This window comes from Zootoca vivipara, chromosome 4 (genome assembly GCF_965207765.1).
Source record: "Zootoca vivipara chromosome 4, rZooViv2.hap1.1, whole genome shotgun sequence".
Taxonomy (NCBI): domain Eukaryota; kingdom Metazoa; phylum Chordata; class Lepidosauria; order Squamata; family Lacertidae; genus Zootoca; species Zootoca vivipara.
Window position 1 is genome coordinate 76,503,491 of NC_142587.1, and position 25,702 is coordinate 76,529,192.

Sequence of the window (25,702 nt, forward strand, 5' to 3'; positions counted from 1 at the left end):
GCTTCTTAAAGCATTGTGGTGGCTGCTGGTCAGCTATTGGGCTAAATTAAAGGCTTAGGTAAAGGTAAAGGTAAAGGGACCCCTGACCATTAGGTCCAGTCGTGACCGACTCTGGGGTTGCGGCACTCATCTCGCGTTATTGGCTGAGGGAGCCGGCGTACAGCTTCCAGGTCATGTGGCCAGCATGACAAAGCCGCTTCTGGAGAACCAGAGCAGCACATGGAAACGCCGTTTAGCTTCTTAGTGTTTTTAAATGTCAGGTGTAACTTCAGCCTGAACACAGCAGAGTTTGTGCAGGTTTTTTCGGAAGCTTCTGGCGGTAACTTAAATGACTAGACGTCTGAACACAGAATAAACTATATACAGGATTTATTAAAATAAAAGAAAATCCAGAGTTTCTATGTACAGCTTTAGAACTCAAAAATAAAGTTAAATAAATCCTTTCCTCTCTGTCCCTCTCTCTCTCTCTCACACACACAACTGATACAGCACCTCTCCTCCTACACTGACCACACTCACCACACCACACACTGTGCTAGCTTTCACTGATAACAGGTCTCTGTGCTGATCATCAACCAATGAGAGCGCAGTTACTATGGCAGAAGTAGACCTTGGCTTTCTGCCCAGTGTTAATTGCTTGTCCTAGAGTTGATTGTGTGAAGAAGCAATCTGATGGTTTCTCATGCTACCAATTTTGCAAAACCCGAACATAGCTTCCCGCTGTATCTACTTGCACTTTGATGTGCTTTTGAACTGCTAGGTTGGCAGGAGCTGGGACCGAGCAACGGGAGCTCACCCCGTCGCGGAGATTTGAACCGCCGACCTTCTGATCGGCAAGCCCTAGGCTTTGTGGTTTAACCCACAGCGCCACCCATGTCCCTAAAGGCTTTGGTACTGAAGCACAAAGCCCTGAATGGCTAGGGGCTGGAGTACTTAAAGGATTGCCTATTGCAATACTTACTATGAGATCAGTGGGGGAGGCCTTGCTGGTGGCACTGTCAATGAACAAGGAAAAGCTTTCTCCATGGCTGTTGCAGGGCCAAGAAACACTAGGGAGGGGGACTCTTAAAATAATGTTAAATTCAGGATCAGTGGGACCCCACATTTGCCTAAATGCCAGTTGCTGATGCTGGGCTCTCCTCTTCCTCCTCCTCCTCCTCCTCCTCCTCCTCCTCCTCCTCCTCCTCCTCCTCCTCCTCCTCCAAGTCACTGGTTGTTTTTTAACACCAATGGTTCCAATTAACAACCTGCATATGTTGAATATAGAAAACTAGATGTGCTCTTTTTGTCCTTGTGTAGTAGGATCCATTCCTTCTGTACTGTGTGTGTTGTGCTAGCATTGGATTCAGCCTTTTACCACCCCTCATTACATCTACTGGGGAAGTCAAACACTGATACAACATTATATTCTCCAGAACTTAAATAACTTAAATTATTAAAAAAATATTTTTCAGAAACTTCTTTTTTAGACATCAGCATTTTATCATGCACATTCCTGTGGAACTAGACTGCTCCCCCCTCTCCGTGTTAAATATTTAATCATAAGAGTGTGTGAGGAATAATACAAATGTTTAATGCCAAACAATGTCTGTTGAGGATGCAAAGGTTTCCAGAAAAAGCTCTTGATAAACAATTCAAGCAAATAACCCTTATTTTCAGTAGTCTGACAACATTAAGGCAATTTTCTTGTGCTTTTAAAGCATCATTTTGAAATAAAAATGTTATATTGAGTATCTATATTAATCATGGACATTCATCTGCCACTTTTTATAGTAATGGCTTAAATAATGTTTTCTTTTGCAGATGCAGCAGAGAAATGAATTAAATCTTGCAAAGTGCTGCTGGGCTTTAATTTACACATTTGCTTTCAAGTTGACCAGTCTTTGGCAAATTCTGATTATACAGCTACAACTTCAGTTTACACCAATGCTATTGATTTTGCCTTCCTCTTCAAACAGATTTATGTTAACAAAGAGGAAGGTTGAAAACAGCAGTAACTTCTAAATAAGATGGGTTCTTTAGATTATAAGAGATGGGCACTTAAATTTATTCTGTCAAAGGCAACCATTATTTTACAGCTAAATACATCTTATTTAGTATGTACTCAGTGGCTTTTTACCGCCTGATTTTCTATACAGAGGAGTCAGTGGTAACCCTCTAATTTTCAATACCCACATAGGCTGCAAATCAGGGATAGCTATCAGCTTCTACTTGCAAAGCTATTATATGCTAAATATAAAGATAGCATCAGATATTACTGTTTATGTTGGTCCATCTATTATTATCTATTACAGGTCTCAAAATACTTTTGAGTTAACATTCTCAAGGAAGGGAAAATGCCAGAGAGAGGTGATCTCAAGTTTACATATACCAGTCAAATTAGACAAATACAAATTTCTTCCAATTCCTACATGGACTGGACACAGAGAAGGTATTTGTAATTCAGAAGGAAATTGTCCCCTAAAGCTACACAAATTAATTAAAGACCAGATACTCCCATAGCTTTGTGATCTTAAAAGTAAACTAACATACATCTTTAGTACAGGTATCGTTGACATTTCAAGTCACAATCAAGAGTTTTTTCACACGCTTAAATTGGTTTTGTTACATGTCTGATTGCTGTTAACACTGTTAGACCACGTCTTTGACACCTAAAATATAGCTATTGTAATAATCTTTGGCCATGTTTACACATGATAATGATTCCAGAGCCCTTTTATTGTCCATTATTACATAGAATTGGCTAAAGGAAACATTATAGATGCAATCATTTTTGAACCTACTTGATATGTGAAATCAAAAACATATGCTATGCTAACACATTATGGGTTGGGTCCTGACTAAGTTAATTGCTCCTAAATTTCATGGAAATCAGTGACCAAGTAAGTCCCATTGCCTTAAATCAGGCATCCCTAAACCTCGCCCCTCCAGATGTTTTGGACTACAATTCCCATCTTCCCTGACCACTGGTCCTGTTAGCTAGAGATCATGGGAGTTGTCGGCCAAAACATCTGGAGGGCCACAGTTTGGGAATGCCTGCCTTAAATGGAAATGAAGGCTGCATACACACCACACATTTAAAGCACATGGCTTCCCCCAAAGAATCATGGGAACAGTAGTTTACCCCCTGCAGAGATATAATTCCCAGCAGTTCCCAGGGTTCTTTGGGGGAAATCATGTGCTCTAAATATGTGGTATGTACAAGCACTTTAGTCTGGCTCATTTAGACATTTAGACATAGGCATGTCTTTTGGTATACATATAAATTAATCTACAACGAGAATGAACGGCAGCTCCCATAAACCTTGACCATGAGCCATGCTGGTTGAGGCTGATGGGAGTCCACTCTTCTCCACTGGGATGTCTTACAAATATGGGCGTTTGTCACTTATACATGTCATTTTGGGGGCTGGTTTCTTTCTCCTTTCTTTTTCCATCTGCCAAGTGTATTATCAGGGCAAAATCCCACTTAACAAACCCTCATTATAAAAACAACAACAACAGAAGTTGGCAGTCATATGGGTGTCCATTCAGCACTGACATTGTATCAAAACCCCATATATAAAATGCAGCTTTGGTGTTATTCAATAAGGAATAGCAGGAAATCTATCTGGCAAACAGAGCTCCAGATGCTTTGTGGATATACCACACCTAAGACAACATCTGCACTTCAAGCACTTCAGGGAACATTCTGCTTTACCTCAAGAAGAAAAGGAGGGGGAAGGTTCATCTATCTTTCTTATCCTCTGCATTTGTCAGTCCTCCTCCCTCATCCTGCTTTTCATTTTTCTCCCTACACTATCTGATGGCTCATTCTGACAATGATATTTCCGAAATGGATACAACACCTCTGTAGCCTCTTAAAAATTATGGAACACCTTCCCTATGTCATATTCACAGCCAGGTAGCAATAGAAAGATAATGCCAGGCTCGCAAAATCCCCTTGGCATTAGTGAGAACCATAGCAACATACTTGTTTATTTCTCCCACGGTATTTCATGTGATCTCCATCTGGCCCTTTTGAAAAGTCTGATCACAATGTAAAAAAAACTCATTTTATTCACCCTGTAGCTACAAAAAGAAATTGTGAGTTGCACCTCAAGAAAAACAAAACCAACTGACTACAATCAGTGGTGGATTTATAGGTATGAACAGCAGGAGGAGCCTGTGTGGCTGGGGGGCACTTAAGATATCAGTATACATCATTAACTGAGAGGATACCTTTGAAATGTCACTACAAACAATTGGCATGTCATTGCTGGATTCTAATTTGCTGTGGTTTCCACTCTTCATTTCTCCTACTTCCTGATTAAAATATAGCTGCTGTAGAACACAGACATGTTCTTTACTAGAACTTGCCAGAACTTTCTCCTGTTCATGGTTATCTTAAGAAGTATCTAGAAAATCCAGTGGTAACTAGGGGTATTAAAGCAAATGAGAAAGCAGGCTGTAGTTTATTTCACCTGTTAGGTAAAGGTAAAGGTAAAGGGACCCCTGACCATTAGGTCCAGTCGTGACCGACTCTGGGGTTGCGTGCTCATCTCGCATTATTGGCCGAGGGAGCCGGAGTATAGCTTCCAGGTCATGTGGCTAGCATGACAAAGCCGCTTCTGGCAAACCAGAGCAGCACATGGAAACGCTGTTTACCTTCCCGCTGTAACGGTTCCTATTTATCTACTTGCATTTTGACGTGCTTTCGAACTGCTAGGTTGGCAGGAGCTGGGACCAAGCAATGGGAGCTCACCCCGTCACAGGGATTCGAACCGCCGACCTTCTGATCAGCAAGCCCTAGGCTCAGTGGTTTAACCACAGCGCCACCTGGGTCCCTGCATTTCACCTGTTATTTATGTGTTATTTAAAAAAAAATACTGTTTGATAATATAAGAGTAAAAAGGCAGCCCATGTTATTAATTAACTGATTCTTACGCATTTAGCTCTGTCATACTTTTAATCATGCATAGGTGAACCCAAAAGGCTCCCCAAAAGGACTGCACAAACCATAAATCCAACACTGACTACAATCCATTGAAGAGTATGTGTATAATCTAATCTGAATGGGGGCTTACATAGAAGAAGTGCTTAATGGCTTGTTTCTGCTGTTTTGTGACCATGAATGCTGGAAACCTTGTGAATGTCAACATTTGTTGATGAATGCTGACCCTTTTTGCAATCTTTTGCGAATTTCTACATTTTAGCAAAATATTAGAAAAACATCCTCATGATAAGAGCTCGCCTTGGGAGGCGGTGGGCTCTCTTTCCTTGGAACGATAAGCACTAAGCAGAGGCTGGTGGCCATTTGTGGGTATGCTGAAGATGCTAGAATTTGAGCAAAGAATTGGACTTGAGGATTTCTGACTCTATAAGCCTATGTATAAATATGCAGATATCATACCCTCCAACATTTCTCTGATGAAAATAGGGACATCCCGCTCCATAATGATAATGTTACTATTTATGCCTCATACATCTTGTTGCCCCAGCCACTCTGGGCAGCTTCCAACATATTTAAAAACATAGTAAAAAATTAAACATTAAACAAACTTCCCTATACAGGATTGCCTTCAGATGGCTCGGGGGTCAGATAACTCCATACCCTCCAACATTTCTCCCATGAAAATACGGACATCCTAAGGAAAAGTGAGATATTCCGGGGTCAAATCAGAAACTGGGACAGCTTCTCTAAATCAGGAAAATAGGGACACTTGGAGGGTCTGTAGCTATTTAAAGTGCATAGTGCAGGAGTCTTTCTCACTTGGCCATCCTAGTAGAAAACCAAAACATAATCGTGCATTAAAGCAGCAAAATAAAAAATATTGTAGGAGATGGAAGAACCATTTCCTTAAGCACATATAATCTAGGTCCCAAACCAATGTTAAAATGTATTGATAATGAAGAGAAATTATTTTCATGTTTTGTCTCTTGTGCTCAATAAGTAACACTATTAATTTTAATGCTATTTCTCCGTACAAAGCCAGCATGATTAATAGCCCATAAGCAGTCTGTTCCTTAGACAGGCAAGACTGACAACCCTCTGGGTAGAAATCATATGCAGCTTAAAAATGTTATTGTTTCATACTAATGATATGAGATCCTGCTTCTTTATTTGTGCTTACAGCTGTTAATATAGCACCAATATATTCAGTACTTGTGATAGGTTAGGTGAAGAATATTGATTTTGGTTTGGCTTTGGCATCTTTAAAAGCATGGAAGAGTTTCACTGAAAAGCAAAAATGAATCTTCAGCTGACACTGTTAGGAGATGAAGACCAAAAATGGAAATGGTGCAGAAGCTAAAAATCCTGCTTCATAAGTCCCAACAAAATCAAATATTTAAAATGTATTTTCAGTGTAATTTATATAATGGCAGTGATTTAAGTGGTACATCTGTATGGAAGAATATATATACTATGCATATGAATATGTATATTACCCCATTCTAGGTCTTCTTAATTTAATCCCCCCCCTATAATCATTGAACCACATAAGCCTAGTTATTCCATAGTTCTGGGGCACTACTGAAATTCTACAGTATTGTCTTTAAATGGCAATCTATGATTACATTAGTACTTTTCAAGAGTCACAACCTAAAAGCAACATTAGTCAAGCACCCTCAGTTCCTACAGTTCACCTTCAACTTCTCGTCTTTAACTTCTGTAGTACTGAGTCTTCTGAAGGGGCTGGTGGCTTTCTGCAATCCAGAATGGTGACTGTTGGCACCTGCAAGTTTAGGAAGCAGTGTGTATCCAGCCTAATGGTCCATCTAACCAAGTGATGTCAACCTTAACTGGCGATGGATTTCCTTCCTTGCTATGGCCTCAGCCTCCAGCTGCCTGTGACCCATTACTGGATAGGCTGAATATGATATCATACATACTAATCATATACTTCACCACTTCATTAAAAGGTAACTGGCCAGCCCACCCAGCAAAGAGCATGCAACCTTCTAATGGGAGTGCTCTTAAAAAGAGATCAGGAGTGGTAAAATAATTTAGGAGAGCAAAAGGTATTAGAAAATATTTTGGGGGAAGCCAAGATTACATGGTCTCAAACTACTAGGGTACAACTGGAATGAAATGGCAAGGAGGAAGACATTAGGGATAAAATTGCCGTTGGTGTACCTAGAAACAAACAATAGCAGGTACCAACGCAGTACTGGTGAACTAAGAAAGGCATCCGTTTTGAAAAGGCAGAGATGCTGCTAGTGGGAGCTTCAGCCCATCATTTGGGCAAGTACATATGAATACTTGCTGGCAGGGTTGGGAGCCCCCTGACACATGGAGGCTGGTGGAAGGATTTCCTCTTCATCCAAACCCTCTGCAGTGGATTGGGTTTTTGGATTGCTCTGTTAGTATTTCTTTATTTTTAATATTTATAACCTGCCCACTAACCAACATTCTCTATGCGGTTTACAAGTAAATAATAAAAACCATAATAATGCAAATGTCTTCAGGCAAGTCTCACGTTTTTCCCATCATGCTTTTCAGGAGTTACTAATGGAACTGCTTCTCATGAATGGGTCTCATATATTTCCGCCTGACCACCCACCATGAACTCAGCAAGCCTCACTTTTTTATTTGTATAAGAAAAAGCACTGGATTTAATTATATTTTTAAGGAGCCTAGAAGCCATTGGCTGAAAAGAATTTCATCCTTCATCTAAATTAAATGCTAAAGATTCTGAATAACTTGAAAGGAGAAAGCTTTACTGTGAATTTGAAACTGCCCCGTCTCCTGATAAAAATGCTTTTTGGTGCTCATGAAATTTAACAGCAATTGCTCACAGCTGCCTAGTTCAGTTTTTATTTAAAGAGCTCAACAGTGGGCTTTAAAAATTACCAGCCTAAAACAGGCTTGATGCATGCCATGTTTACTTGTGAGGATTTCACTTTTCAGGCATATGTTCCATCAATGTTTGGGTGGATCTTCTGTTTGGTTTTCCTTACACTTGGGAAATCTATTACACCTCTTATCATCAATTCTGCTGCCCCTCACATTTTGTCAAGTAGTGGGCACAGCTTTGGATGATGATGATGATAATAATAATAATAAATTTATACCCCACACATCTGGCTGGGTTTCCCTAGTCACTCTGGGTGGCTTCCAACAAACTATTAAAAATGCAATAAAACATCAGACATTAAAAACCTCCCTAAACATGTATTATGGCAAGGGGCTCTAATATAGTCCATAATGGCTCTTGTAAGAATATTTTTCCTGAAATATCTGATAAAATATAGCAGAGAAAAGCATGCATATAGAATTTCAGTTAGAATAAAGATTATATTACAATATCACATTTATATAGCCATGCATAGCAACCCACAGCTCCTGGTGATTGCTTACTCATGAAATACATGTATATTAATAGTAAACAATAAACCCACAAACTACCAGCCTTGCCAGTCTACGGTCTTGTTTGTCATTTCAGTATAATGAGATTCAAGGTCTTCCAAATATTCTTTTATGGGATACTATTCAACAGAAACTGTAGCCCTTTGATTTCAGCGGCACTAAACTACTAACAACTGTGAACTTGGCAGCAGCAGCCATAGAGAATTGATAGTCTTTATTTGCAAACACCTAAAACTCATGCTCTTCCACAATTTTCTTTGAGAGATGATGATTCACTCTAATACAGTCCAACTGAAGTGTGTCTGAAAGACTCATCCCAATATTTCCCTTTTTCCTTTTGCTTATAATGAAGATAGTTTTTCTTCTTCTGTGCTATTTGATGTTGAGAACACTTAATTCTGTACTTCAAGAAAATTAAAAAAATGAACAAACCTCATATTGCATTAATCCTACCATTTTGGTTCTGTTTGGTTAATATCTTTGATGTTTTATTATTCATTTTTCTAGAATATTTAGATCCTGCCTTTCAATTTGAATAAAATTCCAAAATGTGTAACAGCAACATTATAATACAAACAAACTAAATATAATGAAACAAATGATTAAAATAGCTAAGGCCTAGAGCAAACAAAAAAGAATGCTGGAAGGAATTGTGAAACAGGAAAAGCCTCCTTCTCATGCTAGGTTTGCAAAAATATGTTGTGGCTGTCAATTTTACTTGTACTAATCTAGATTGCTACATGCAATGCCATCCTACTGTTTTATTTTGTATTGTTTCCTGGGGGAGCAATATTTGAATGGTTGATTATGATACTTATTTAACTATTCTTACTGGCAGTGCTATTTTTCTAGGAAAAGAGGTTGCAGAACTCACCATGAACACCTCTCTTGTTCTCTTAGAATGGCAATGGCGCCTACCTGAGAGGGGCCAGAACTGGGGGGGAAAGCCCTGCTTACTGAGGTATCCTTGGAGGGGTTGTCCTTTTGGGGGGGGTAATCTTCTTTCTTGAAATATACATATTTTTAAATCTAAAGAAAAGGGAAACTGTTCTAGTTTAATTTTTGCTTTGGATGGGTTCATAGAGCTATTGCTAGAGCTACTTATATTAACATACTGTTAAACTTGCCACTGTCCAAGCCCATCTCTTGGGAAGAACTATTGCCTTGGAGAAATCTAAATCCCTACACTTCAGCAACCTGATCCTCAGAGAGGCTACATGAAAGCCTCTCATCTAACTTCCTTATAAAACACAGAAGGGAGCCCTTGAGCAGAGCTGATGATAAAGGCTGTAGCCAGTTCAACTATAGAATATTTTCACAGTCCTGTGCTGGTTCCCACAACTATAAACTTACGACAGCCGTTCTTACCATTGTTGCTTCATAGAAACCAACTAACCAGGTTCTTAAGCGTTTGGAGAGTCTTTGGGAGTCATCCCAACTGTCAGATTATCAGGTAAGCCTCCTAACAACTGAACTGCAAGTAAATAAAACGTTCAGAAGTGGAGATTATAGTTCCCAGGCCTACATTTTTTTCCTTTCTGATTTCACTGCCTAATCCTAAAGAAAATGGAGAAAGAAAGAAAATCCTTTCTTTGAAATGATCCTACCCAAGAATCAACTAGACCAGAAATGGCTGATGTGTGAATGTTGTTTTAAACAACCCTGAAATGCAGCGATAGAATTCACTCTAATTTTTCCCCAACAGGTTGGAAAGCAACTGGGAGGCAACGGATTGTAAATGCATGCTGCTCTAGTCAGATTTTTAGGCCTGGCTCCTGAGATTGCCATGCCCTGTCTAGTTTGGCATGGGAGGATTTCTGGTCACATCCTTATCGGGAAACGTATGGTAGCCATTTCCAACTTTACAACACATGGTCCTCTATTTGAAGGGCTACCCAGTCCAAATCCAGTTTGAAGATAAAGAACTGTAAAAATTGCAGAGCAGGTTCTGTCAACGAGACCTGAACAGCAGACTGCACAGGTACACATGTCATCTGCTCGACTATGGTGAAATGCATTTCATGTATAGTTAAACTATTTTATTTTTAATAGCACCTTTTTGTTGTTTTGGCTTATTAAATACAACATGACCATGTAAAGCATTATTTCTACCTTTACAACTCTATATAAATTAACATATGTGCATTTCATGCATATCAATGTCTTCTTTTGGCTTCTTTTTTGGTGATGAGATGACTCCCTTACATAAATATCAGGGACACGGGTGGCGCTGTGGTCTAAACCACTGAGCCTCTTAGGCTTGTCGAATGGAAGGTAGGCAGTTCTAATTTGGGCGACGGGGTGAGCTCCCGTTGCTCTGGCCCAGCTTCTGCCAACCTAGCAGTTCAAAAGCAAACTTTACATAAATAATATATTTCTCAGAATGCATTGAAAGTGCATTATACAGGGTTGTATCCAGCACAGCATTCTGTTGACACTCCATCAGCAAAAGGACTTCTGCTTGCACAACACAATGTTCTTACCCTCTCCTCCTCCTCCCTGTACCCCAGCCAAATTTGTTCTAGAAGTTCTTCCAAGCCTCCGTTGTAGATCTGGGGAGGGTATGAGCTGCACACAGGGGGAGGGGAGAGTCCCATTGTGCAAGTGGAAATGAATGTGGCGGGTGAGTATGAGAATAACCCACAGTGATTATTTTGGAGGGGAAAGATACTATAGCCAATAGCTGGAGGTCTTGAGTAGATGTAAAGGTAAAGAGACCCCTGACCATTAGGTCCAGTCATGGATGACTCTGGGGTTACGGCGCTCATCTCGCTTTATTGGCCGAGGGAGCCGGCGTACAGCTTCCGGATCATGTGGCCAGCATGACTAAGCCCCTTCTGGCTAACCAGAGAAAACATGGAAACACCATTTACCTTCCTGCCAGAGCGATACCTATTTATCTACTTGCACTTTGACATGCTTTCGAACTGCTATGTGGGCAGAAGCAGGGACCAAGCAACGGGAGCTCACCCCGTCGTCTAGGGGATTCGAACCGCGGACCTTCTGATCAGCAAGCCCCAGGCTCTGTGGTTTAACCCATAGCACCACCCGTGTCCCTCTTGAGTAGATATACTAGTTGCATATTTCACTGGATCCTGGCCTACAAGGATAAAATTACTTCAATTCATTTCATTTAGAAATTATTTGAAAATAAAAATGCTAGCCATTAGATGCAAAAGCCATCTTACATTCCTCCCACCTCCACTAGAAGTCGAAGAACCTGGGCAATCTTCTTATGTATTAATAACTATGAACAGGAGAAAAGCAGACATTTGTCACTAACAAAAAAAAATACCTCACAAAGCAGAAATAAATTAATAGTGTATGTTCTAATTTTCTTTTCCTGTATAAACTACTCCAACCTATATATTTCTAAATGTTTTATATCAAAAACCAAATGCAATGTTTTGTTCCATTTGCTTAATAGCAAAGAATACTTTTTGTGAGACATGACACAGAGGAAACCTGGGGAGGCAGACAGAAGAAAATAACCCAGCAAACTCTGGAGAAAACTTGATGTTGAAGGAATGGATTTTAATGGTATTGTTTGTTGTGGTGCTAGCTTATTGTAGAAATAAAACACGATCATCTAAAGCATTATTTTTAATGCCTAGGATATGGAAACAGACACACTCAGTAAATCAAAGTATGTAATAGCCATATTTTTCTTAGGTTATATACAGAAAGCTGTATTAAAAATTTAAATGTGATCTTATGTTCAGTTAGTTCACAGACCAAGCTAGAAAAACATTTGACCATCTAGGACAAAGCATTTTATATAGTGGTACTGTATAGTGAAATAAAATTTTGTATTTGTTCTACAAATTCATTGCACATTTTCCTGCTAAATATTCTTATCAGTTCTGATTACACAGAAATGAAGCCACCCTATATATTGCTATACTTTACTAGTCTGGAGTTGGTGCAATTCCCCCCCCCCCATGCAGCTTTATTCCATGTTTCTTATTAATTTGAAGGTATAAGTATTTGCATAGGTGAAGCACACTATTTGTTTATTAGATTGTTTAAAACTGCCCTTTCATGTGCGATCCGAAGGCGACTTACAAATATATAAAATGAAAGCAATTAAGACTCATTAAAATTGCACATAAATACCCTCACAGCAATAACAGAACAGAGTGAAATATCCAATTCATTAATTATATTCATTATTTGCTATATTGCTCTGGTATCTATGCTAAAGGAGGAAAAAAGTGTCAGGAACCCCACTGGTTAGAAACTCATTGGAGCCTTGTACCTATTTCCCCAGCTGTGTGCATCACACAATCACAGGAACGCAGCGCTTCATAATCCAGCCACCACGTAACTGCACTTTGGTACTTTGCCAATAACTTAATGGAAAAAACAAAAGCAGATGGCCACACCATCAGTTACTCTGAACAGGGCTCAGTAGCTAGTCAGCCTAGGAATACATGTTCTGTACAACCTCAATTCATATTTGTTGGCTGAGGTAAAGAACTACTTCTTGCTCCACCTTTCCTTGAAGGAGCCACCAACTTTGTGAAGCCTTGGGCAAGGTGATTGAGCGAGTGGTTGCTGAACAACTCCAGGCATGCCTGGAAAAAGCTGACCACTTGGATCCCTTCCACTCGGGATTCAGGCCTCATCATGGGACTGAAACTGCCTTAGTCGCACTGGTTGATGATCTCCAGCAGGCTAGGGACAAAGTTGAGAGCTGTTTCCTAGTTCTGCTGGATCTCTCAGCGGCTTTTAACACCATCGACCATAACATCCTTCTGGACCGTCTAGAGGGGTTGGGAGCTGGGGGCACTGTCATACAGTGGTTCTGCTCCTTCCTCCTGGGCCGTGTTCAGAAAGTGGTGGATGAGTGTTCAGACCCCTGGGATCTCACTTGTGGGGTGCCTCAGGGTTCTGTCCTCTCCCCCATGCTTTTTAACATCTACATGCGGCCGCTGGGAGAGATCATCAGGGGGTTTGGGCTGGGTATTCATCAATATGCTGATGATACCCAGCTCTACCTCTCTTTCAAATCAGAACCAGTGAAGGCGGTGAAGGTCCTGTGTGAGTGCCTGGAGGCGGTTGGAGGATGGATGGCGGCTAACAGATTGAGATTGAATCCTGACAAGACAGAAGTACTGTTTGTGGGGTGAAGAGGCGGGCAGGTGTGGAGGACTCCCTGGTCCTAAACGGGCTAACTGTGCCCCTGAAAGACCAGGTGCACAGCCTGGTAGTCATTTTGGACTCACAGCTGTCCATGGAGGTGCAGGTCAATTCTGTGTCCGGGGCAGCTGTCTATCAGCTCCATCTGGTACGCAGGCTGAGACCCTACCTGCCTGTGGACTGCCTCGCCAGAGTGGTGCATGCTCTGGTTATCTCTCGCTTGGATTACTGCAATGCGCTCTATGTGGGGCTACCTTTGAAAGTGGCCCAGAAACTACAATTAATCCAGAATGCGGCAGCTAGACTGGTGACTGGGAGAGGTCGCTGAGACCACATAACACTGGTCTTGAAAGACCTACATTGGCTCCCAGTTTCCGAGCACAATTCAAAGTGTTGCTGCTGACCTTTAAAGCCCTAAACGGCCTCAGTCCAGTATACTGTATCTGAAGGAGCGTCTCCACCCCCATCGTTCTGCCCGGACACTGAGGTCCTGTGCCGAGGGCCTTCTGGCGGTTCCCTCACTGCGAGAAGCAAAGCTACAGGGAACCAGGCAGAGGGCCTTCTCGGTAGTGGCACCCGCCCAGTGGAACACCCTCCCATCAGAGGTCAGAGAGATAAACAACTACCTGACATTTAGAAAATACCTAAAGGCAGCCCTGTTTAGGGAAGTTTTTAATCTGTGATATTTGATGTATTTTAATGTTTGTTGGAAGCCGCCCAGAATGGCAGGGAAAGCCCAGCCAGATGGGCGGGGTATAAATAAATAAATAAATAAATAAATAAATAAATAAATATAATTGGATTCAGGTCTTATGTTTGAACCACTTCTGCTGATTATCTGATTGTATCTAGTTGCTTGTATAAGCGACTGGGTCAAGACATTTTACTACCTGAGGCAAGTAGTGCTCCCATTCTATGGACAGAAATCTGATTGGTCTAGCAGCTGGATATTATTTAAACACTGGTAATAGGACAACATTCTACACCATACTGAGTGCAGTAGGCCTGCTTAGGAGGTACTTAGCAGACTAGCATAGAAGATTCAGGGAAAATTGTGGATGACTGTGGCTGCCCTCTGGCATCTGCTGCCTGAGCCAGCTATCTCACTTTGCCTAACAGCAGGACTGGCCCTGCTTGTTTACCTGTGGATAATAATAAGAATAATAATTTATCACTCTGGGCGGCTTCCAACAGAAAAATGAAATAAAATAATCTATTAAACATTAAAAGCCTCCCTAAACAGGGCTGCCTTCAGATGTTTAACTACTGAGTTCTGTGTCTTATATTATACATACTGTACGTTTGTCTAGAACAACTGCCACCTCTGGTTTGAACTTCAAAATCTCTTATTAATAGCTCAAGTATGATATGGCATGTTATGTTATCATCCATATATATATTGTGGGCGAAGAAGAGATAAAGGTTGTTGCCCACACAATTCTGAATCCTGTTAAGAGTCATTGTTTCTTCCTTTCTCGGGATTCCTAAACCTTTGCTTCCATTTGCCCTTTTTTCTCCCTGCACTGTTGTACAGTGGACATATGCTGACTTCACGCTAATTGTGATTAACAAATTGGAAGCCAGATATAGAAGTGCAGTAAAAGAGTTTATCAGCAGTTAGCTGCAGTTATGGGTAAGAAGGATTTCCCCTAAACTTGGTTAGTCTTAGCGAGGTTTACTGTTGGTGCCAACAAATCCTGAGCACTGTAAAGGGGGAAATGTGGGCACTGACTCCTGGCAAGAGTGGGAGTGCAGATTCCTGAAACTGGCTCCCAGTTTGCAAATTGCAATTTGGAGTGTTACAACTCACTGCACTACAGAGATTCTTCAGGCCATTGTTGAAGTTCCAAGAGCAAGAAGCAGCCAACCTTGCCAAGGACATTTCAGTCAAAGGAGTTGTTGAATTCAGCTATTTTGTATCCTAAAAATAAATCCAAAATTATTTCAGGGAATTCAGATAATGGAACACTCTGCTGTATATTACAGCAAAAAACTTGAATCTATTGTTTGTGCTGTCTTTAAAAGACAGTTAAAGAGGCACATTATCAATATGTTGAATATTGTTAAGATGATCAGCCCTGCTATTTTCTAAGAGAACTATCTAAATTGCTCAGCAGTCTTTACTGCAAAAAGTTGAAGAATGCAAAACATTGTAGAATAATAGGTAATTTATTCTAAGGTAATGACTGCAATATAGCTGAAATCTGTGCTAATAGAGTAAAAAGGCTCCCAGCTATTTCTCCTATAAACAGCAGTCAAGTAATTTTCATTCTTCTTCCCTACAGTAAAATACTACTTTAAAATCAATGCTACAATGTTTGCTACTAATTTCTGAAGTGCAAAAATTACTACCTGTAAACAGAATATACTGGCAAATAAAAGAAGCAGCTTTCACAAATGGCATTCTTCCTACTTTTCAAATTGCAGATGGGGAAAACAGAATAGCACTGGAGTATATACAGGCCTTATTGTCTTCAAAAAACAATTTAAAACCATACTCTTTAGTGGTCCCAGGTGAATATATAAGAAATTAAAATGTGGAGTCATATTTGAATAGATAAATATCTATAGGGACATGGCAGGTGTTTATACAATATACTGGAGTGTGGGTACCAAATGAAATTGCTAGACAAGAGGATCAGGGCCCACAAAAGAGAAGACTTTCCATTGCTCATAACCAGGCACCCCCAAACTGCGGCCCTCCAGATGTTTTGGCCTACAACTCCCATGATCCTTAGCTAAGAGGACCAGTGGTCAGGGATGATGGGAATTGTAGTCCAAAACATCTTGGAGGGCCGAAGTTTGGGGATGCCTGCTCATAACTGACTTGTGGAATTTGCTGCCACAAGATGAAGTGATGGTCACCCACTAAGATGGTCATGAAATAATGGGTCACAGAATCACAGAGCCTGAAGGGATCTCAACAGCTATCTGGTCCCCCCCCCCTTTTGATGCAAGAAGCCACTGCCATAACATCAGTGAGAGAAGTGCTGAGCACAGAGCTTGCTAAATGCCATTTGGGCAGTGCTTCCAAAGCGCTTGACCATCAGGCATTTGGGAAGTGCTGCACAATTGACGGCAGCTGCCAAGCCCCATTTGGCCAGGCCTCACCTTTGTCTGCCTTGCACTTAATGCCATGACTGATGACAGGTGTAGGGTAGGTGGCCATGATTTAGCCAGCATGGCTGTGCAGACCAAATGGGGAGTCTTGGCATTAGGCTTGTGGGTCAGAGGCTCACCACCTCAATCTAAGGCGTGCTAGTGACCATGTATACAATAAATTCTGCTGTGAGAGCAGCATGAGTACTGCTGCCAAGATGCTCAGTCAGCCAATGTGTTTCTGTGATGGTGCTTGTGTGGCAGTAGACAAGTCTTTCTCTGCACAGTTCTAAAACCGGCTAATGCTGCTAGTTGCTTTATCTGTGCTGGGATCTTCTGATGTAGGATTTTTGCTGGGTTTGCCTGCCTACTATATAGGCTGAAAGTTGTGTGGGGTTTGAGGTGGGTGAGCCCACCTCCTCAAGTAATGAGGAGATTGAAGAAGAAGAGAAGAAGAAGAGTTTGGATTTGATATCCCGCTTTATCACTACCCGAAGGAGTCTCAAAGCGGCTAACAATCTCCTTTCCCTTCCTCCCCCACAACAAACACTCTGTGAGGTGAGTAGGGCTGAGAGACTTAGAGAAGTGTGAGTAGCCCAAGGTCACCCAGCAACTGCATGTGGAGGTTCCCCAGATTACGAGTCTACCGCTCTTAACCACTACACCACACTGGCTCTCTGGGCCTGGTGTGCTTGCCTGGGCCTGGAAGAGGGGACTTTTCACCATTGCTAGCTGTCCTCCAACGAGGACATCCAACGAGGCTGAAATATACTCGGAGTCAAGAGTGAATTTCATGCTCTTTATTCAGCTCATAGTCATCAAGGAGGAGAAGAGAAGACGAATGGCTCTTTTCCCCAAACCATCTGCTTATATACATTATTTACACAATGGGCCTTGCGTGATTGGCTACTTCAGGGCTACACCTGTGGGCCAATTATATTATGGATTGACTTCTGCCTGCAGCCTGATTGGCTGCTCCTACAGGCCAATCAGGTAGCAGATTCACTTCTGCCAGCCGCCTGATTGGCTGCTCCAGCAGGCCAATCAGGTTGCGGATTCACTTCCACCTGGAGTTGGATTGGGTAGCTCCCGCTGATTCTGAATCCTATTGTTCTAGGATTCAGCTCAGTACATAACACCCCTCCCCTCTAAGTTCCAGTCCTGCCCGGGAAGTTGCATTCGTAGTCCCCAAGGTCTGCTGGCCGCCTCCGTGTGCGTTGTGGCCTGGGGTGTTCCTTGGTCAGGGGTTCTGGTTCTGGCTCGTGTTCCGAGGCTGCTGGCTGTGCCAGGGCTGTCTGGTCTGGCGCCACTGAACCACTAGGTTGTAGCTCTGGTTCCGGTGTCCTTCCAGCCTCGGGGCGCCCCTCTGTGCCTACTGCTTCTGCTTCCCCTGCCCACCCCTCTCGCTCTACAGGCCTCACTGCCCTGCTGTCCCCTTGGGACCCCTCTGTCCCGCTCTCCTCCCGGGTTCCTCCTGGGAATCGTCGCCGTAGCTGGTCGCAGTGGCGGCGCCAACATTGCCCCCCTTCCGTTAGTACCTCGTACGACACGGGACCGGTCACCTTGGTGACTGTGGCGGGTACCCATGCTGGGCCTGCCCCAAAATTCTTTGCATACACTGGGTCCTGGGCCACAAATGTCCGGGGGTTCCTGCCTTTCCCCACCACTACCTCATCCTGAGCTCTGTCAGGGTGAAGTCGGTCCAGTCTAGTTGCAAGGCGCCGGCCCATTAGTAATTCAGCTGGGCTCCGGCCCGTCGTTGTGCTTGGGGTGCTGTGCTGTGCTAGAAGAAATGCGGCAAGGCGGTATTCCCAGTCCCCTTGTGTCATGCGGCGGAGGCTGTCCTTGGTGGTCCGCACCATGCGCTCCGCTTGGCCATTGGTGGCAGGGTGGAATGGTGCTGAGCGGATGTGGCGGATGGCGTTCTGCGCTGTGAAGGTCTGGAACTCCTCTGACGTGAATGCGGTTCCATTGTCCGAGACGAGGGTGTCAGGGAGCCCGTGGGTCGCAAACAGCTTACGTAGTACCCGGATGGCTGCCGCCGTAGAAGTGGATGGTACCAGTGCGACCTCCAGCCATTTGGTGTAGGAATCCACCACTATGAAGAATGTTTTTCCCTGGAAGGGGCCAGCGAAGTCCACGTGCAAGCGTGACCATGGATGTCGGGCGGACTCCCAGGGCTGGACTGGGGCCCTTGGGGGATCCGGGCGGGATTCTTGGCAGGTCTGGCAGTGTTGGACCCAGGCCTCTATCTCTCTGTCAATCCCCGGCCACCACACATAACTCCTGGCAAGGGCCTTCATCCTCACTACCCCTGGGTGTGTCTCGTGTAGGGCTGTGAGGACCCTTTTGCGGAGGGGCTGGGGAACAACGACCCTGCTTCCCCATAACAGGCACCCCTTGTGGGCCGACAGTTCATGTTTGCGGTTTGTGTAGCCAGCGAATTCTGGCCCGGGGCTGCTGCTGGGCCATCCTCGCCACACCCAGTCCAGGACCCGGGAGATGACCCTATCTTTTGTGGAATGGTGCGCAACTTCTTGTGCCTGAATGGGTCGGTCGGGAAGCAGCTCCAGGGTCATAACCTCTTGCGCAGGCGCTGGGTCGGGGCCTGTTTCTGGTAGTGGTAGCCTGCTGAGGGCGTCTGCGTGGCCCATCGCCTTCCCAGGGCGGTGGATTAGTGCATACTGGTAGCCGGCAAGGAAAATTGACCACCTGAGGACACGTGGAGACAACACTTGGGGGGTCTGCTTCTCAGGGGCAAACAGGCCAAGCAACGGCTTGTGGTCAGTCACTATGGTAAAGGGCCGCCCGTACAAGAAATCATGGAATTTTTTTACGCCCTTCACGATTGCCAGACCCTCCTTGTCAATCTGTGAGTAGTTTCGTTCGGCTGCAGCAAGCGTCTGGGAGAAGTATGCCACCGGCACCTCTCTTCCATCCGGGAGTTGGTGTCCCAGGACAGCGCCGATGCCATAGGGAGAGGCGTCGCATGCCAGCACCACTGGCAGCCTCTCGTCGAAGTGTGCTAAGACCGAGTTCGAGACGAGCAAGTCCTTGACTGCCTGGAATGCGGCCCTTTGTCGCTGGCCCCACACCCAAGGGGCCCTTTTATCTAGGAGTCTGTGTAGGGGCTCCGCTACCGCTGCCTTATGGGGAAGGAAGGCATGGTAAAAGTTCAATAGTCCCAAGAATGACTGAAGTTCGGGCTTGCTCTTGGGCGCTGGGGCCTCACAAATGGCCCGTACCTTGTCACCGGTTGGATGGACCCCTTCTGCGTCCACCTTAAATCCCAGAAAGTCCACCTGCGGCACTCCCAGTAAACACTTTTCCCGCTTCACCTTGAGGCCCGCCGTCTGGAAACGGTGCAGGACGGAGCGGAGGCGGTCCTCAAATTCCTCTGGTGTGGGCCCGGCGATCAGTACATCATCGAAGAAGGGGGTGACGCCAGGAATCCCTTTAAGGAGAGAGTCCATTAGATTCTGGAATATGCCTGGTGCCACGCTAACGCCAAATTGCAGCCGCTTAACTCTGAATGCCCCTCTGTGCGTCACAATCGTCTGAGCCTCTGCTGTGGCTTCGTCCACAGGCAACTGTTGATACGCTTGGGCCAAGTCCAGTTTGCCAAAGATTTTTGACCCAGCCAGGGTGGCGAGGACATGGCTGACCACTGGCACTGGGTATGCATGGGCCGTGAGAGCCTTGTTTATGGTGCATTTGTAGTCTGCACAGATGCGGACCGAACCGTTAGGCTTGACGGGTGTGACAATTGGAGTTTCCCAGGGGGCGTTGGGCACCGGCTCCAGCACTCCTTGCTCCACGAGCCGGTCCAATTCCTCGTCTATGCGGGGTTTCAGGGCGAACGGGACCCGGCGGGCCTTATGCCTGATGGGTCGTACAGCGGGGTCCAGCTGTAGGGCAATGGGGGGTCCTGTATATCGTCCCAATGCCCCATCGAAAACCCCTGGAAACTCTTTGCATATGGCGTCCACGTCCACTTGTAAGCTAGTGCGGTTCACCCCGGTAACGGCTAGCCCCAGAGGTCCAAACCATGCCAGTCCCAGTAAGCTAACGTAGGGGCCCTTAACTACCAGCAAGTCCAATTGTTGCTTTCGCCCTCGATATTGCACCCTGAAGGTCCCCACCCCCATTGTAGGGACCTTACGTTTCTGGAAGTCCCGGAGGGTGAATGGGGCCGGCCTTAGTTTGGGACCCCCATTAGGGCACAGTTCCCTTAATGTTCGGGCCGAGATTATGGATAGAGTTGAACCCGTGTCCAGCTCCATGCGGCATGGGGCTCCCTCTATCTGTACCTCTATATAAATTTTCTCTGTGCTGGGATGGGGCAACTGGAATACCTGGTAGTCCGTGATCTCCGTCGAGTTGCCTTGGTGCATGGTGCCGTGTGACCTGGGGCTCCTGGGTCGGTCATCTGATGCTTGTCGACGGGTGAGTCGAGCCCGACACACCCGGGCGATGTGTCCCAATTTTCTGCACTGCCTGCACTCTGCGTTGCGGAAACGACAGGTCCTCCTCTCGTGGTTCTCCCCGCAGCTTGCACAGTTCCCTCCTTCTCGTCGAGGCTGCTGTGGTGTGTGTGCTGCTTGAGTGCGCCGCTGTATTCGGTGTACTTCCTCCCTGTCAGATTCGGATTCGTCGGTGAGGTCTTCGTGGTAGACCCTCGGTTGGGATGGCGGGGCCGGTCGTGCCTCTTGCGTTGACCTCTCGGCGGCTTCGGTTGCCAGGGCTTCCTCCAGAGCAATCTGGAACGTGAGGTCTTTTTTGGCGTAGAGGCGTCGTTGCAACATCTCGTCCCTCAGGCCACCGACGAGGCGGTCACGAAGCATGTTCTCCAATTCTGAGAAGTTGCATAACCGGGCGGCTTGGCGGAGGGAGGTCACAAACCCAGTTATGGTTTCCCCCGGGGCTTGCCGCTTTGCGTAGAAGGCATTTCGGCAAGCTACCACCGAGGGCTGTGGTGAGAAGTGCTCCTTCAGCCGTTCCATTATTGTTTTGTAAGAGACGGTAGCGACATCTCTAGGTGCAAGGAGAGCCCGGGCGATTTCAAACGTCTCCTCTCCACAGACGCTGAAGAATGTCGCCCTCTTCATGGCATCGTTGGTGACTTCTTTCGCTTGCAGGAGGAAGTTGAAACGGGCGGCGTACCCTTCCCAGTCTCCTGATGCTGGTTTGAATGGCGAGAAGCTGCTGTCGGTTGCCATTCTGGGTTCCTTGGGTCCTGGAGCTGAAGCCTGGATGCACGGTGCGATGCAGCGGTGCAGCAGGTGGCGGTGCTGCGGTGCAGTGCGTGGTGGCGGTCAGCTCAGCAGGATCCCGCCTTCGTCGCCAGTGAAATATACTCGGAGTCAAGAGTGAATTTCATGCTCTTTATTCAGCTCATAGTCATCAAGGAGGAGAAGAGAAGACGAATGGCTCTTTTCCCCAAACCATCTGCTTATATACATTATTTACACAATGGGCCTTGCGTGATTGGCTACTTCAGGGCTACACCTGTGGGCCAATTATATTATGGATTGACTTCTGCTTGCAGCCTGATTGGCTGCTCCTACAGGCCAATCAGGTAGCAGATTCACTTCTGCCAGCCGCCTGATTGGCTGCTCCAGCAGGCCAATCAGGTTGCGGATTCACTTCCACCTGGAGTTGGATTGGGTAGCTCCCGCTGATTCTGAATCCTATTGTTCTAGGATTCAGCTCAGTACATAACAGAGGCCTTACAAATAGCGGAGGAGAGGAGGCAAGCAAAATGCAAGGGAGATAGGGAAAGATACAGGAAACTGAATGCAGATTTCCAAAAAACAGCAAGGAGAGACAAGAGGGTCTTCTTAAATGAGCAATGCAAAGAAATAGAGGAAAACAATAGAATGGGGAAAACCAGAGATCTGTTCAAGAAAATTGGAGGTATGAAAGGAACATTTCGTACAAAGATTACCATAATCAAGGACAAAAGTGGTAAGGACCTAACAGAAGCAGAAGACATCAAGAAGAGGTGGCAAGAATACACAGAGGAATTAGACCAGAAAGATATGGAGGTCTCGTACACCCCAGGTAGTGTGGTTGCTGACCTTGAGCCAGACATCTTGGAGAGTGAAGTCAAATGGGCCTTAGAAAGCACTGCTAATAACAAGGCCAGTGGAAGTGATGATATTCCAGCTGAACTATTTAAAATTTTAAAAGATGATGCTGTTAAGGTGCTACACCCAATATGCCAGCAAGTTTGGAAAACTCAGCAATGGCCAGAGGATTGGAGAAGATCAGTCTACATCCCAATTCCAAAGAAGGGCAGTGCCAAAGAATGCTCCAACTACCGCACAATTGCGCTCATTTCACACGCTAGCAAGGTTATGCTTAAAATTCTACAAGGCAGGCTTAAGCAGTATGTGGACCGAGAACTCCCAGAAGTGCAAGCTGGATTTCGAAAGGGCAGAGGAACCAGAGACCAAATAGCAAACATGCGCTGGATTATGGAGAAAGCTAGAGAGTTCCAGAAAAACGTCTACTTCTGCTTCATTGACTATGCAAAAGCCTTTGACTGTGTCGACCACAGCAAACTATGGCAAGTTCTTAAAGAAATGGGAGTGCCTGATCACCTCATCTGTCTCCTGAGAAATCTCTATGTGGGACAAGAAGCTACAGTTAGAACTGGATATGGAACAACTGAGTGGTTCAAAATTGGGAAAGGAGTACGACAAGGTTGTATATTGTCTCCCTGCTTATTTAACTTATATGCAGAATTCATCATGCGAAAGGCTGGACTAGATGAATCCCAAGCCGGAATTAAGATTGCTGGAAGAAATATCAACAACCTCAGATATGCAGATGACACAACCTTGATGGCAGAAAGCGAGGAGGAATTAAAGAACCTTTTAATGAGGGTGAAAGAGGAGAGCGCAAAATATGGTCTGAAGCTCAACATCAAAAAAACCAAGATCATGGCCACTGGTCCCATCACCTCCTGGCAAATAGAAGGGGAAGAAATGGAGGCAGTGAGAGATTTCACCTTCTTGGGCTCCTTGATCACTGCAGATGGTGACAGCAGTCACGAAATTAAAAGACTCCTGCTTCTTGGGAGAAAAGCAATGACAAACCTAGACAGCATCTTAAAAAGCAGAGACATCACCTTGCCGACAAAGGTCCGTATAGTTAAAGCTATGGTTTTCCCAGTAGTGATGTATGGAAGTGAGAGCTGGACCATAAAGAAGGCTGATCGCCGAAGAATTGATGCTTTTGAATTGTGGTGCTGGAGGAGACTCTTGAGAGTCCCATGGACTGCAAGAAGATCAAACCTATCCATTCTTAAGGAAATCAGCCCTGAGTGCTCCCTGGAAGGACAGATCGTGAAGCTGAGGCTCCAATACTTTGGCCACCTCATGAGAAGAGAAGAATCCTTGGAAAAGACCCTGATGTTGGGAAAGATTGAGGGCACTAGGAGAAGGGGACGTCAGAGGACAAGATGGTTGGACAGTGTTCTCGAAGCTACGAACATGAGTTTGACCAAACTGCGGGACGCAGTGCAAGACAGGAGTGCCTGGCGTGCTCTGGTCCATGGGGTCACGAAGAGTCGGACACAACTAAACGACTAAACAACAACAACAAGCTGTCCTCCACTTAAGGAGAGAACTTCTAATCGTGTAAATTGTTAACAATTATCAATAAATTCTTCATAATTATCCATAAAGTCTTCACAAAGCCACTATTATGTGAGAGAAAGCTAGTCTCTGTATAATTGAGAGATGTGGAAACTAACATTTAAGTGATCAGTTCTGTAGATACAATTAGATCAAAGGAGACCTAGAGGGATGTATTTTGATATAGCTGTCAGATTAAGAAAAGTGATTGTAAATCAGGAGGATCAAATATGTGAATGAGTGTTGATATTTTCCACATATATGTTTCTAGGGCTTACTAGTCACTATGTAAGGCTAGCATTCCGTCTATTTTGTTAAAGATATATCTGTCTTGTTGGGTCTTGACAGCCCTATCATGTCAACCCCCTGTAGCAGCATAGAGTTTTTCATCAAGGGGAAGAAAAAGTAAAAACTATGCTTCCAGTGGGCATATTTCACTATTGCCGATCCTGAGGGATGATTTGTTATTCCTGTCAGATCAAAGAAAGAGATAAGAGAAGAAAATAACATCTAAAAACCTGAACCCAGAAATGAGAGTGACGGCAAAAAAGACCAAAACATTATGATGCCACTTAAAATAATTTAAATATGCTGGATATCAAACACTTTCAAAAGAAATAAATGTTGCATAGGCCATATGCTCTGCTAGCTGACAGGAGAACTAGTTTTTAAGATTTAGGAATTGGTCATAGAAACCAACTGTCAAATGCTATTCATTTACTGATATTTTTTTCCAATTGGTCATGTGTGTTGTCAGTAAGATGAGGTCTTTTGACAGGCAACTGCTTGAAATATGACACATATGTCACTAGGAAGTTCTTCTGCAAAGGCCCATTTAAAGATATGGAAGCTGTGCAAAGGCATGCTCATTTCATTGTGGGCTTGTGCAGGAGAACTGCCTGGTCAGTTGTGTCATGAACTTACCAATGCCAGGTTTTGTGCAAACTTACACTTTTGGCTCCAGATACCTATTTTGTTTTAATCTGCACCATACCATGATTTGAAATTGTACAGCACAGGCTTGTAATATGTAGAATTGAATATGAATAAGACAGCCCAGAGGTATAATACAAAGAGCAATTGTCCAATATAATCCTTCACTAGCTTTTAAAAACATTACTAAGGATAAACAGACTGCATCTAACAAACATAGATGAGGGGTTGGCAAATATTTGAAATAAGAATAAGTAAATAAAATAAACAATGTACTTGAAATACTGACTTCTTGTAAGTGTACACAAAGTCTGTTTTTAATGTTGTGTCTGACAAATTTAATTACATTTGGGAGATCAAACCAACTAGTGCCATTTAGCCTCTCTAATTTTAACTTGTGCAGAAGTAATAAACCATTACTTATGTATTCACATCACTGTGTTAAATTAGTTTTGTGTAAACAAATGTCATGTCTGGTTTTTCTAGAAAAACACATACCACAATTTGTAGGAACGGTATTGTATGAACAGGCATA

General features: G+C 44.1%; 1 protein-coding gene across 4 annotated transcripts in view; it reads right to left on the reverse strand.

The window, feature by feature from the left end:
• Positions 1 to 25,702, reverse strand: part of NBEA (neurobeachin) — a 365,422-nt gene that overhangs the window by 25,151 nt on the left and 314,569 nt on the right. The window lies entirely within an intron of this gene.